Source organism: Notolabrus celidotus, chromosome 3, assembly GCF_009762535.1.
Source record: "Notolabrus celidotus isolate fNotCel1 chromosome 3, fNotCel1.pri, whole genome shotgun sequence".
Taxonomy (NCBI): domain Eukaryota; kingdom Metazoa; phylum Chordata; class Actinopteri; order Labriformes; family Labridae; genus Notolabrus; species Notolabrus celidotus.
This window is the reverse complement of record NC_048274.1, coordinates 7,391,944-7,405,784: the sequence shown is the minus strand read 5'-3', so window position 1 is coordinate 7,405,784 and position 13,841 is coordinate 7,391,944.

Sequence of the window (13,841 nt, the reverse complement as noted above, 5' to 3'; positions counted from 1 at the left end):
TCAGTCTGGGCTCCTAAACTGTGGAACGACCTACCAGCTGAAATAAGGCGTGCTACCTCTGTATGTAATTTCAAATAGCTTCTTAAAACATTTTTTTTTTAAAGGCCTTCATAACTATGAAAATATATTATTTTGCTCTTGATGTCTTGTTATGTGTTCTAGTACTTTGGAGTTCCTTTATTTTTTTCATTATCATTATTTTGTATATTATATTTAAATGTATATATATATAGATTTAATTTTCTTTGTTTATTTTTTGTGTTTTTCTGTGAAGCACTTTGTAACTTTGTTTAGAAAAGTGCTATAGAAATAAAGATTATTATTACTATTATTTCTCAGAATTCTACTAAAATCACAAGATCCCATTTGTATTTACCAGACAGTGAGGTAACACTGCTGAAATTTGAATCCTATTATAATATGGTCAAGGGTTGAACGTCATCCAAGCGAAAAGTAACACTTGAATCGAAACAGAAGCATCTGATTGGTTAAAAACGTCAAAACATTGCAAAATACCACGATGTGATTGGTCCTATAGAAGCTTCACTTTCCTGTTTGTGTTTGAACAATGCAGCTGCCAGACGCCAGGGTCACAGGGTCTCCTCTTAGAGCTTAAGATTACCACAGTTACCTCGTCATCCGTTAAAACACAGTGGGGCCCCGTTACTCAAGATCAATAGCTCCGAGACAGGATGTGATGTAGTTTTCTTGTCAGCTGATGCTCTCTGTGTGAGGGAACAATGGCAACAAAACAGAGCGCACGTGCCCCATTGTCACGCTGAAACTGAGACATAAGGCCTTTCCCCTGGGGCTTCCTTCCACCTCCCATCTGTCTTTGTCCTGCTTTGATTGGATGACAGCATGCGGGTCCAATGGGGTCTGAAACAACGTCAAGACCAGTGACGTTGCTCTGGTTTGAAAAATGCAGCCAGAAGAATGTATTCACACATTAACATATGTAAAAGCCACTGCTAGGGTCAGTATAGAAATAGAGAATCTACTGCTGAAGAGACAAATTGAGCTGGCAAGGAAAATTCAAAAGTTTTTTCTGTTTACTTAAAATGTTCAATAATGTTGAAACTGGTTAAAAATAAATAGATGAATAAATAATAAGAAATAAGACACAAGCAGGGTGAACAATGTAAGCAGCAGTGTCTGATCCAGGCCAGTAGGGGGCCCCACTTCAACGATATGGCCCCATTATTTATTTTCAGAAACCTTTGGTCAAGTTCAAGTTCCCTTTGATACAGATAACCTCCACTTTAGAGTCCTCTTTCCCACATCAGGTGTTTCTCTTACTGTTATTTTGGTTGGTGAAAGATCTACTTTGAATACTGGTGTGTATTTACAAGGGCTGTCAAACAAAAACATTTTAAAATCATGATTAATTGCTGGATTAATACAGTTTATGGCGATATTAATCCTGTATGTGTGAGACTATTGTTCCATGCAACAGTAAGGCAGATGACTGGTCACGACATGCCATCCTGAGGACTTCCAATGCAGCCAGTTATAAACACTCAGCAAGTGTTAGCATGCTTAGCTCCTATATAGATAGAAGATCAAACTCAAGCACTTCACTATTTTACATTTTTCATAAAGTGCACATTACTGTTGATTAAGAGGCCTGGGAGTTTTTTTCAAAGCAATGCGCCACTCAAAAGTGCAGTGTTGTAATTTTTTCCAACATGGCTGCAGTAGGAAGCAGGAAGACACAGCAGCTTCTTAACTATGGTGTGCCGAAAGGGACAAAACAGGCAGTCATTAATAATTAAGATTTTCACACTGGTAACCTTTGTAAGTACCCAAAATACTAAGAAAACCTAAGGAAACTTTCCTTTTTGATATAGCTTATAATTAGAGCGGGCCCAGGCTTGGACCAGCTCTTAGTTATGCTGCTATAGGCTTAGACTGACACAGTTGGATCCTCTCTTTCCCTCTCTTTCCTCTATCTGCCTGTCTCTTACTTTGACTCTTCCTGTCCCATTAAAGTTCCTAACCATAGACCTTTCTGGAGTCCTTGAGCTCCCTTGTCTTGTAGGTTCCTTTGGATCTCTGCTGCTGTGGACTAGCCAGACTCCAGCTGCTACAACTACTACTATCTCTCTCACCATCCTATCCTCTCTCTCTCTTCATCTCCCTCTATCCCACATGGTCTCAGCAGATGCGTGTCTGGTCCTGCTGGAGGTTTCTGCCTGTTAAAGGAAGTTTGTCCTTGCCACTGTCACTTGCTAAATGCTGCAAAGTGCTCTGTTCATGGTGGATTAAGATTAGATCAGACTGAGTCCTGTCTGTAAAATGGGACTGGATCTTATGCTGTCTTGATGTTGGGTTTTTGTTAATAATAGAACATAGAGTACAGTCTAGACCTGCTCTGTTTGGAAAGAGTCTCCAGATTACAATTCGTTTTGATTTGGTGCTTTATAAATAAAGATTGATTGATTGATTGATTGATTGATTGATTGATTGATTGATTGATTGATTGATTGATTGATTGATTGATTCATTGATACTGTCCCTGATTTTGTTAATGTAGACTTATTGAAATATTACTATGAAATGTGGAAGATCTCTTCCATCACCTATTCAAAGAACCACAATGGCAAAGATAAAATCCAAGAACACTATGCATCTGTAATAAAAGCCATCCCATCAATCAGCAGCCAGTTGACTTTGATTTCCTTTCTTCTCCAGGAGTCGTTTCAGACCTGTATGTAAAGTATGTGTATGTATATTAGGCGGCAAGTCAAACAGGAACAATAAATCTGGCTCCCACTGTAGATTCCTCAAAGTCATGACTGTCAGTTTCCATCACTTCAGTAACTGTTTCTGTGAGTGTATAAAAAAGAGCTTTGTACCCTCTTGCTTTGGTCCTGTCTTGGACATTCCCTCTCAACCACCTCTCTATTTTTGTTGCTTTGAACAATAGGATGTGTTACAAACTCCAAACACAATACTTGGGAGGTAGAGCTGATACTCTGGCCTGTAAAATATGGTCCAATTGGAGGGCAGAGCGGGTGGACCACATCAAGAAGAGAAATTGGCCATAACCCTCCTGAGGGCTCCCAACAGCTAGCAGCCATTTATAAAACTGCAATATGTGCCAGAACATACCAAGGATACACAGCGCAGTGCCTTTCTCTGATCACTTACAGTAGAAGTTATGTCACACACGTGTATGTCATTGTGTTTTATGTCCAGCTCTTTTATGTGGTTATTTATTTTGATATCCTTTCATTTATATCAGTCAAAGTCTGAGCTGCCACAAAGTCCCCAGAAATATCAATCACATGGCTTTGTGATTTCATGCTTTTTTCTCCAAGCCAATATTACCTTTCTCATCCCAAAATGCAGAAGCAATAATGAGCAGAAGCATCAATCCTACTTTCTGACACTTTACGCTTGAAGAAGAATTTTCATGTCAGGCAATAACCGCTGGTGAGCCTCGCGCGGCACAAGCTCTGGGCTCGCGCCTACACCAAAGCCTAATGGGATAGATCAGCTCTTGCATAACTGGGGGCAATCACTCACTCCGTCTCCTCTCTGACAGGACTCAGTTATGGCTTCTGGGTAATATCATTTCTGTTATCTTAAGATATCAAATTTCTGTCTTTATTGGCAAAGACCTTAGCAAATGGAGGATAGTTTGCTCGGCTAAGCAAGAGAGAGGATGAAAAATGAGAGCACATTTATTCAGCCCTGCGAGCTCGGTTCGGGATGGAGTTCTCAGGGCTGATGGTGACATTTCAGACCATCAAATATTTCCAAAACTTTATTGAACTTTTGTTTAAGCACAACCTGCACTCTCTCTCTCTCTCTCTGAACCTTGGTTGAGATCATCACTGAGGGAGTGTTTCTCAACAGCTCCCTTGCTTTTCAGTGTACACTCACAGTACAGATATACATGAATCTGATTATCTCTTTATCAGAGAATGAAATGAATGTACCAAACGAGTTTACAGGTTTATCACTGTCAGCAGTTTATTTCATAAATAAAACAACACTGTCTTCAATTTCATTTTAAGTCTTTCTAAATCAGATCCAGACTGAGCAGTGCTCTTATTTTAACTTGCTCTCTGAGTCTGTGCTCTGAGAGGGAAAAGCACAAAGTTGGGTTTTTCTTTGGCTCCATCTGCCCTTTAACATCACTTGAACTCAGTTTTCCAAACAACTCTGCGTGCACTTGACTGCTTACTGTTCTAATTTAAGCAACTCGCTTCCAGCCCTCCCTAAATTGTACATGTGTCGGTTTGTTTTCTTTAACCTTGAACCCTCGTTCAGTTTGTTTACTTTTGTTGCCGAGGATTTTCATTACAAAGTCAAAAGAGAGTCAAAATCCTTCAGAAGAAATAAAGACTGCTGGCATTAAAACTGTGATGGGTTAACACACTCATCAGAAGGTTTGTGGTTCAACAAGAAGACTCCACTGATGTCAAATTGACGGCTGTATATGAAATCAGCCGTGCCAACTGTGAGTTTTCTCCACACGTCCGTTGGCAAGACCGGATGATGTGGAGTGTTGTTGCAGCAAAAGAAATTCAAACCTGTCCTTCTCATGAAAATAAAACAGGCGAGCTTTGTTCAAGAAAACCACACATGATGATCCTGTGTGCAGTGTTGTTAGAGCTGGAGCTGTGACCTTTTACACCTCAGGTTGACCTTTAGCTCAGTCACACCAGTTGTGCAGAATTACACTTCCTGAAATCCATCATTTGTCTTTCTGGTGGCTAACATTGTAGGATCACTTGTGAGTCACCTGGTAACAAATCTGTATTGGCATCACAGCAGGTTTCATCATCTTTGGTTTAAAGTATTACCCTCTGGCCCTGCGGCCCTGATATGTCCTCTCCACAGGCCTTCAGTGATGACATGACTCATCCACAATCGGCTGCACAACAACCTCGAACAAGTTGCTTTTTATTTGTAAACAAAGTAGGGCAAAGCTTGGAAAATGTCAGAGGAGCAGGGGTCTGAAGAATCATATGAACTCGATGTATTGTTAGCCTAGCGGTTTAAGCGTGCGCCCCATGTAGAGAGGCTTTAGTCCTCAATGCAGTGGCCGCTGAGTTGACTTCCAGCCAGGACTATTTGCTGCATGTCATCTCAGACTCACTTATTCTCACATTTTCTGTCTCTCTTCAGTTGTCCAATTGTAAAGGCAAAAATGGCCCAAACTTAAAAACTTAAAGAACAAGGTAAGCACTCATCCCCTGAGGATCGGAGGGTTGTTCATGTCCTGAAACTAAGTGTTAGCCAAAGAAATTGTGAAACGATCTCTATCTCAAAAATTCTGCCAATGCAGTCTAATCTTTATGAACAGGTTTTGTATACGACTTAAGTTTTCTTTAATCTCTTTTTAAAAAACACATTTTTATCTATGTGCTTTTACAGGAGATGTCACCTGAGTGTGTTTTAATTACTATGTCTTTTTTATTTTTCTGTAGTATCACTGCAGGATTTTATAATTTTATCTTTAACATATTTTTTGTATATTTTATTTATGCTTTATATTTCATATTTTTGAATTGTTTGAATTTGTCCAACTTGTTTTATTTCCTTTTATTTGTCTCCCTCACATTTCTCTTTTATTATATTTTAGTTTCTCTCTTATTTGTAAAGCACTTTGTTTTGGAAAGTGATATACAAATCAAGATTACTATTATTGTATTCAAATAAAGGTACTTAAGGCGCGGGACAAGGTTTCCTGCAGTCATGCAACCCTGCAGGAAACTAGCTTTTCTAATAATCCCTACTCCCCTAAGCTAGATAAACATGGAACTATCTGACATCATTTCTCAACACCACTCTCTCTTTTCTAGTTTCTAACTCAACTTATAAACTGTATCAAACATGGACCTGGTCGTGGGGCGCTGGTAACCCCCCTCTCTGCTCCCCACATTTATTGTCTCTCTTCAACTGTCCTATCGTAAAGACACAAAAGCCCAAAAATATAACTTTAAAAAACAAAACATAGACCTGGTCATAGTGATATCAACTATTGAACAGTGAGGGTCACCATATTTGAAATGCTGACTCATCCTAACTTTTGGTCAACCTAGAAACAGGCAGAGATGTGGACTTCTACAGCCCATCGACCTGTCCGTCAAATTAGCCACGCCCCTTATCATGCAGATATATGCATCAGTCTTAGTCTTGAATACATTTACTATTAAGACCAAAATCAGTTTTATACCAGGTTGTAAACATGTTTAATGTAAAATTTGACATTCTAACATTGGTGTTAAAGGGGATTCCTCAGCTTTTGGAGCCGTCCCCAAGTGGACACTTAAGGAACTGCAGTTTTTATTTCAGCATTAGATTCAGTTTTCAGCCTTTCAGGAAAAAATAATTCTTGGATTAGCTTAACCTTAAAGTCAGATGCCTGTAAGAGTTGTCCATCACTCACAGAAGCTATATCTTCATCAATCTGAGGAGAGCAGCTGAGTCCCAAAATTGTGGGTGGATAGATTGAGTCAGGAAAAGTGAATTCATGACTTTGCTGTTGTTTCACTCAGTGATTAAATCGACTGTGAGAGCTTCCACTTAGTGTCGATTCTGGCAGGAAATGTGGAAAAAGCATTACATTTTTTCTCTTTCTTGTCCTTTACAGACATCTGTTATATTCTGGAACAAAAATTCTGGTCCTACCTTTGTCTAAAGTACAACCCATGGTGGGTTTTATGTGGTGCCTGCTGTACATTGCTGAGTTGATACCAACCTGGTAGAAACAGTCAAAGTTGACTCTAAAGAAGAAGCTTTATCGGTCAAACAGAGGCATCAATATTAGGGATTCAGTTCTCAATATAATATTAAACATTCAATACGGCATCCAGAGTTCATTACGTGCTTGTGAATGGCTGTTCGTGTGTGCCTGTAAGTACAAGCCCTGGGATTAAGAAACCCCACCTCAAGAGTATATATCCAGAAGCTGACAGTACTGGTGTCAGATTTCACACATTACTTACATGTGGCGAGCGGTGAGGTGAAGTCGCGATATGAGGAAGCACTGCCATCTTTCACCCTTTACAAACATTGTTTTACACGCCTCCAACATGACTGAACATCTGCAGCGCCCGCCATCACTCATCCGTATCACTGTCTGGAAGCAGGATAGCCGAGCAGGTAATAGCGTCTCTCAAAAAGCAACAATCCCCTGGCCGGTGCCTTCCATCATACATACCCGACTGATTCAGAGAGAGACGCAGTAATAACAAGGGCAGCTGTTTGCTGCAGCTGGAGATGTGACCTTTCGTCACCTTGTGAAAATGCTTGATCCGTGTCACACAGTAAACCTCTTGCACATTTTTCTTCACTGAGGTAATTCCCGACCTCCATAAAACAACATGCTAAGGTATAGGAAACAAATTGGCTGAAGCACAGAGCCTTGCTTTCAACGTAGACCCCTAGAGTTACCTCAGTGTGACGGTCTGTATCAGTCTGTGTCAATATAAGCCCAAGTCCTCCTTGCTATCATCCGAGTCCTTATGCAGTCAATGCTCAAGTCTGAGTCCACAGTGCTCGCGTCCAAGTCGAGTCACTAGTCTTGCAAAAAGGGACTTGAGTCGGACTCCAGTACTACAACACTGTTTTAAATGCAAACTCTTTTTGCTTTAAGGTAAATAAATAGATATGGAATTGAAAAACAGTTGTGAAAGGAACATCCAAAATCTCTTAAAGTGTCCCCATGCCTTCAAAACTGACTCAAAAACTGTGACCAAAAAACTGTCTAACTGTGTTGTGGCATCTATAATCATTATAATCTTAAGTCCCTTTATAACGCCTCACAATTAATTATTTCCTGCTTTTTCTTCAAGTGAAGTCGCCTGAAATCAGTGCATGCATGACAGAAATTGATATAAGAGACAAAGACAAAGTCTCAAGAGATAAGAACATATATTAAATAACTGCACAATTATCATAATTAAGTTCGTATCATCAACACAAATGTAGGTGTGTGTGAAAACCTACACACTCTTTGCAGCAAGTCTATAATAACATCATGCCAGGGCATGAACAGAACACACTCCTCTGGGACTAATTTGCCCACCTACTACAGCTAATTACATGCTGACAAAAACACAGCTGGCAGAAATGCGTAAAGGAACAATAACGCTCTATACAGTACGAGCCAGGAAAGTACTGTTGGTAAAAATGTCATAAAATGAGTGCATTAGTCCAAATGTGAGAAATGGGATATAAGCATTGAAGCGCGTTCACTTTCTATGAGCACACGCAGCCTCATGGTATCATATCAACAGAGCATCGCTGTGTTTTGCTCTTAATGTGAGAAACCACATGTGCAGGGGTCCTGAGCCGGATCACACATGAATATTTCAGCACATATTACGTCTGTACTCCTGTATATATATTTTATTATGTATGAATTTTTTATCCATCAGCATTCTGTACAAGTAAAAGTGATTAGTAGGCATAGCCTGGAATACCAATACTCGTGTAGTGTGTGTTTTATTCAGTCATCATACATAACAAAATATTTTTAAAGGACAGACACTTTAAAAAAAACACCAGTAGTGTATCTAGTGATGCCTGAAAAGGCCTAGGCACAATCATAATGCTTATTTAAGCCTAGCCTACTATGTGAGTGGTAAATATCATGGCTGCATTGGTGTGTGTCCTGTTGGGCTTGGTGCACCCAAATGACCTTTATAGGGACCTTTAAACTTATTGCAATTATTTTGTCAAAATGATGCAGATATGTTCCACAGTCTTGGAGATATTGCTCCTAGAGTAGCAGCATGACATGTACCTGGGGGGGGGGCAGAGCCTTCTCCATAGCTGCCCCTGGAACACTCTCCCCACTCATATCCAAAACTGCTCTGACCCTTCAACAGTCAAATCTTGTTTGATTTGTGTTCCTTGCTTGTATTGATATTAACAATTGTACAGTGTCTTTGAGTTATGAAAAGCGCTATATAAATAAAATGTATTATCATTATTATTTACTACTGCAGATAGGGGGCACTGTGACTGTGATCAAATGTTAGCATATGGATGTGCTCAGGCCTGGACCCTCATTATGCATGGTGTGTTTGGGTCTGATTGGAGCATGCATGGCTTAGATAAAAACTGCTTCCTGTTTCATGGCTGCAACCTCCTGTCACAAAATATGAAGCCAATGCAGAAGTATTATAAACTGCAGTTCCCGCTACGTCCACTTGAGGCTGGCTGCAGTAACACCAGAAACCACATACACACCCGTTCAAAGAGATGATCTTTGCAACAGAAATAAACATGTTAACAGCCTGGTTAAAAAAACGGCTTCGGTCTATGTAGCTAATTTCTCTATCGGCACACTGTACGGGAGGTGAATTTTTTTGTCTAACATGGTGGTTCAGAAGATATTAAGATTACGAGTTTTGCCAAAATAGGGATATGACTGACTTGACTGACAGCTGTGAACACAGCTGTTGGCTAGGAGGCTCAAACCCCGCCTCTTTACCTCACACTAAGTTTGGTTGAGTCCAGCATTTCCAATATGGCTCCCGCCGACGATTTGGCTTCAAAACAGTGTTCAGGAACTGATCGGTGACGTCACAGATACTATGTATATTATTCATACAGTCTATGCAAAACATCCAACTTTGAAGGTTCTCCAGAGCCACTCACGTTGACGAAACAAAAATCTTTGGATAATTTTTTAGCGTTTATGTCTCTTCAAGCTGTAACACAGATTAAAAGCTGATTGGATAAGGCCCCTCAGACAGGTTCTCGCTCTTACAACCCCTGAATATGGCCCAAAAAGGGCAGATTTTTGCTACTTTTTTTTTCCTTCATAGTCTTTAACATCCATTGATTCATTTTTTTTGCCATTTCTTGCCCTGTACAAATCTCCTGAACTGCTTAAAATGTGCTTTAAAGTTTTCTTGCCTTTCCTCACGTATCCAGTGGCCATCGCTGTGTTTAGCAAAGTTGAATCTCTTTCTTTGAGACTTTTAAACGTGTCCCTGCATGTCGGGCCTAAACCCATCCGGGGATAAATGAAGTTCCTCAATCCTCCCCCTCGTGCACTGCCACAGAGGATAAATTATATACAGATCTACTTCCACTTCCTCTCATCATAATAATATGCTTTGCATGGCTTTTCCACTTCATCTAGAATCATGGTAATCCCTGTGCTTCTGTGTAATTATCTCCCCTCTAGGCTGATCTCAGTGCTCTTCACCTGCTCAGCCTTAGTCACATTACCCCCTCACTTTTATCTATGACTCTTAAAGCTGCTGCCAAGGGTCCTCTTAACTCGCCCCACAACTCTTCCCTTCGCACGCCCCTCCCCAGCACACACCCTTTCTCTCTTTCTCGCTGTCTCTCCTTTCCTCCCTCTGTTTCTCACCACATGAAGAGGAACATGATTAGCACAGGAAAAAAAAACAGCTTCACAGCAAATTTGTATTGCGGGTACATCCCTCATTAATTTCCCAACTCTTCTAATAAGTGGAATGAAAAGAAAATAATGGAAATATAATTTGCTAAATTGACAAGGAGTCATTGGGTACCTGGGGGAACGAGGGGGCTGTTCTTGTCTGTTATGCATATTATCAAACCATTCTGGCCTATTATAGCGGCTGACACTAACTGTTACTGCGAGAGATGAGCCCCTTTATTCTGAGACCGTCTGCTTTAAACCAGGGGCAAAGACAAATTGTACTTTTTGTTCTTAGATATGAAACAAAATGAAGGGGTTATATTTCTGACATGTTTCTTCTGATAGATGAGTAAAAGTAGAAATATTAAAAAAGTGAAGGGCAAGAAAAACCTCAGAATGAGAGAATCAAGTTTAAATCGGAGTTTTTTAAATCAGGAGAAAAACATTGTGAGAAGTCGTCCAGACTAACTAACCTGTGAATCCATCTTGCGATAGGTATAAAACACTGCAAGCTTTTCTTTCAAAGCACTTCTGCCTCCAGCTGCAGACTTTGTTGACTGATTTAGGCGGCTAACTTCGCTGAAGGCAAACTGTGTTTGTGACTTTTCAATTTGAGCTCTTGTTGAAATTTCATGCTTCCAAACAGTGAAACTTAATTTAATGGTCTTGGGAGAACTATTCATTACTTAGGCATTGAATACTACGTCATACTGAGAGGTGACTAACTGTGCCTGGGGAATGGAGTCGGCATTGAACGGCTGGACTGGAGGCAGAGAGTCTCCAGACGGAGATGGAGTCTGAACTTGGGGCCCTCTCAATCATTTCAAATATTGATTAGGGAGTACACAGAGAGTCTTGACCAAATGTAGGTGAATTATACGGGCATTTAAAAATACTGCTCGCAGTTGTGTGTTGTAGGAGACAAGGGAAGGACAAATAACTCTGAAATATTAAACACAAATGAAGGAACCACAAAAGAAAATCATTAAGCACTCAACTTGAGCTGTGCAGAAATGGAGCAACTAAAAAAAGAAAGAGCGTTCAAAACAGAACTCTCACACAGAAGTGCTCCGGAATATAAGTATGACTTTGAATTTAAGCAACTTCTCTCCTTCCTGAAGTCCTCCACGATTTCTCCAACGCATTATTTTCAGAACGGATAAGAGCGGCGTTAGTAAACCACTTCTTGAGTGTGTGTGAAGCCTGTGTTTATTACGGTGGTGTAAAAGTTTCCAACACTCTTCCTCACCACTGTGGTGCAGAAGGTCTCTCCTCCGGGAGAACACGAAGGGCAGAGGTGTTAATTATTGTACAGATCAGTCATGTCAGCATAACTCTCTCATTGCTCTTAATTGTCCCTTTGGGGGCGCTCAGGTCCTCATTACAGAAACACTTTGTGTCAATAACATCAACAGCACGGTTAGAGTTGTTTTGCTGTTCTATTTTAGTCGGTTTTAGAGACGTTCAAATGTTTTTATGTTTAATTTAAAGGAGAATCTCAGTTTACCTTCTGTGCACACCTTTGCTCCAAGGTGAGAAAGGTATAAGATTAAACAAAGCTGCTCATATAGTGACGTAAAGAGGATAAATTGCTCAAGTGACGGTTATAAGGAATAGAAAAGAGGAGGAAAGTCAAAAGAAGAGAGAAAGACAAAAGAGAGAGATAGAAAGAAAGACAGAGTTCCCATTAAAGCAATAGCCTATTGGCCTACTTCTTTAATGAATCCAGTGGAGACAGCTGAATAATTCGTGGCAAGTCTTTCAAGTATAAGAAAATAAATATTCTAATGTGCTCCTCTGCTTCTTTTCACCATGACTCAACGGGTGAAAAGTGTGGCGCTCGACCCAGTGCCCATTTTTCCCGTTTGAATAATGTTAAAAAGATGTCTACGGAGAAGACATTGATGATTTGTGAAAATGTGAATGGTTTCAACAACAACAACAATAAAAATAATCATATCTTAATTAATTGAATTCATTTATTTTTATCTAATAATAGTAATAATCTATTTTTATTTAATTATTGAATAACCATAATAGTAATAATAATAAAAAATAATGTTATTTTTTATACTTTATTTTTCTTGTATTTATTTTTATTTCAGTTATTTATAATAATAATAACAATAATTGTAATATTAATAATTATACAATATATAATACAATAATAAAAATAATATTTGATTTAATATATTTGTATTTATTAATAGTAATATTGTTTTTGTTTTTAAGTATTTAATCATAATAATAATAGTTATAATAATAATATGATCTTATTATACATACTTAATTTTTATTAATTAATATGTATTTATAATAATTATGATATTAATAATACTACTAGTACTGCTTCTACTATTACTACTACTACTATTACTACTACTACTAATCCTACTACTACTACTACTACTATTAATAATAATAATAATAATAATAATAATAATAATAATAATAAGTAGGATTCAGTCTTGCAGCTGCCTGCGTCCAGGTCCAATAGTAATTCACTGTCAGCCAATAATGTCTTTGCATGGACAAGATTTCACCTTCATGCTTCAAAATATTTTTGGATCAATGATGCTATAATCATGTTTTCAATGCTTAAAATAACACGTTTTTTTGGTACAATGGTGTTAGCTGGTTGAAAACAGGTCTTAGTGGATGTTCAGACATGTTTCCTCATGCTTTGAAATTGTGGTTGGTGCTCACTGGGAACATTCAACGTATGTGACTGATGTAGAAGTGCAGGTCTCCACATCATTATGAGGAGCTGAAATTGTGACAACATCGTGTCAAAGAGCTCTCTGACAGCGTGACTATTTCTGCACTTTTCTGTGTTTGGTGTGTTAAAACTGTGCAGTGGATCCACAGCAGAGTCCATCTCTCTTCCTTAAACCAGTGACAGTGACATCCATATTATTAGCCGTGTCTGTACAAAACAGGGACATCTTTTTATCAAAATGCCATATGTGCAGATTTCTAAATTTGACAAATACAAAACACACTCTAAATGACAGATTGTATGAATCCTGATGTCAATTTTTCTGTTAAAAAATGTGGCGTTCATATGAAAGGAAATGGTAATCTGCAAAAGTGGCTGACTGAAACAGGATTTTGTTATTGCTATTTGTCAACAGCCCAACACTCTATCAATTGACTTGTCAACAATAATTATTTTGCTGCAGTCGTTTTTAGATTCTAACAAACTGTTCACATTCAAAATTACTGACAGGGTATTTTTCTCTGTTTCAGCAGCACAGGCTCAGACTGCCGCCTCAGTCATATTCTCCCTTGATGCATATCTACAGTTTCAAAGGCATTCTTCTCAAACCATGCATTTGACAGAATCGTTTATTAAAATGTATGATTGCTCGGTCCGTCCTGCATTGAAATGACTCTCATTGCTCATCCAGATTACATCAAGATAATGTGAAAAGCAAACGTCAATAGCCTCTTGTCT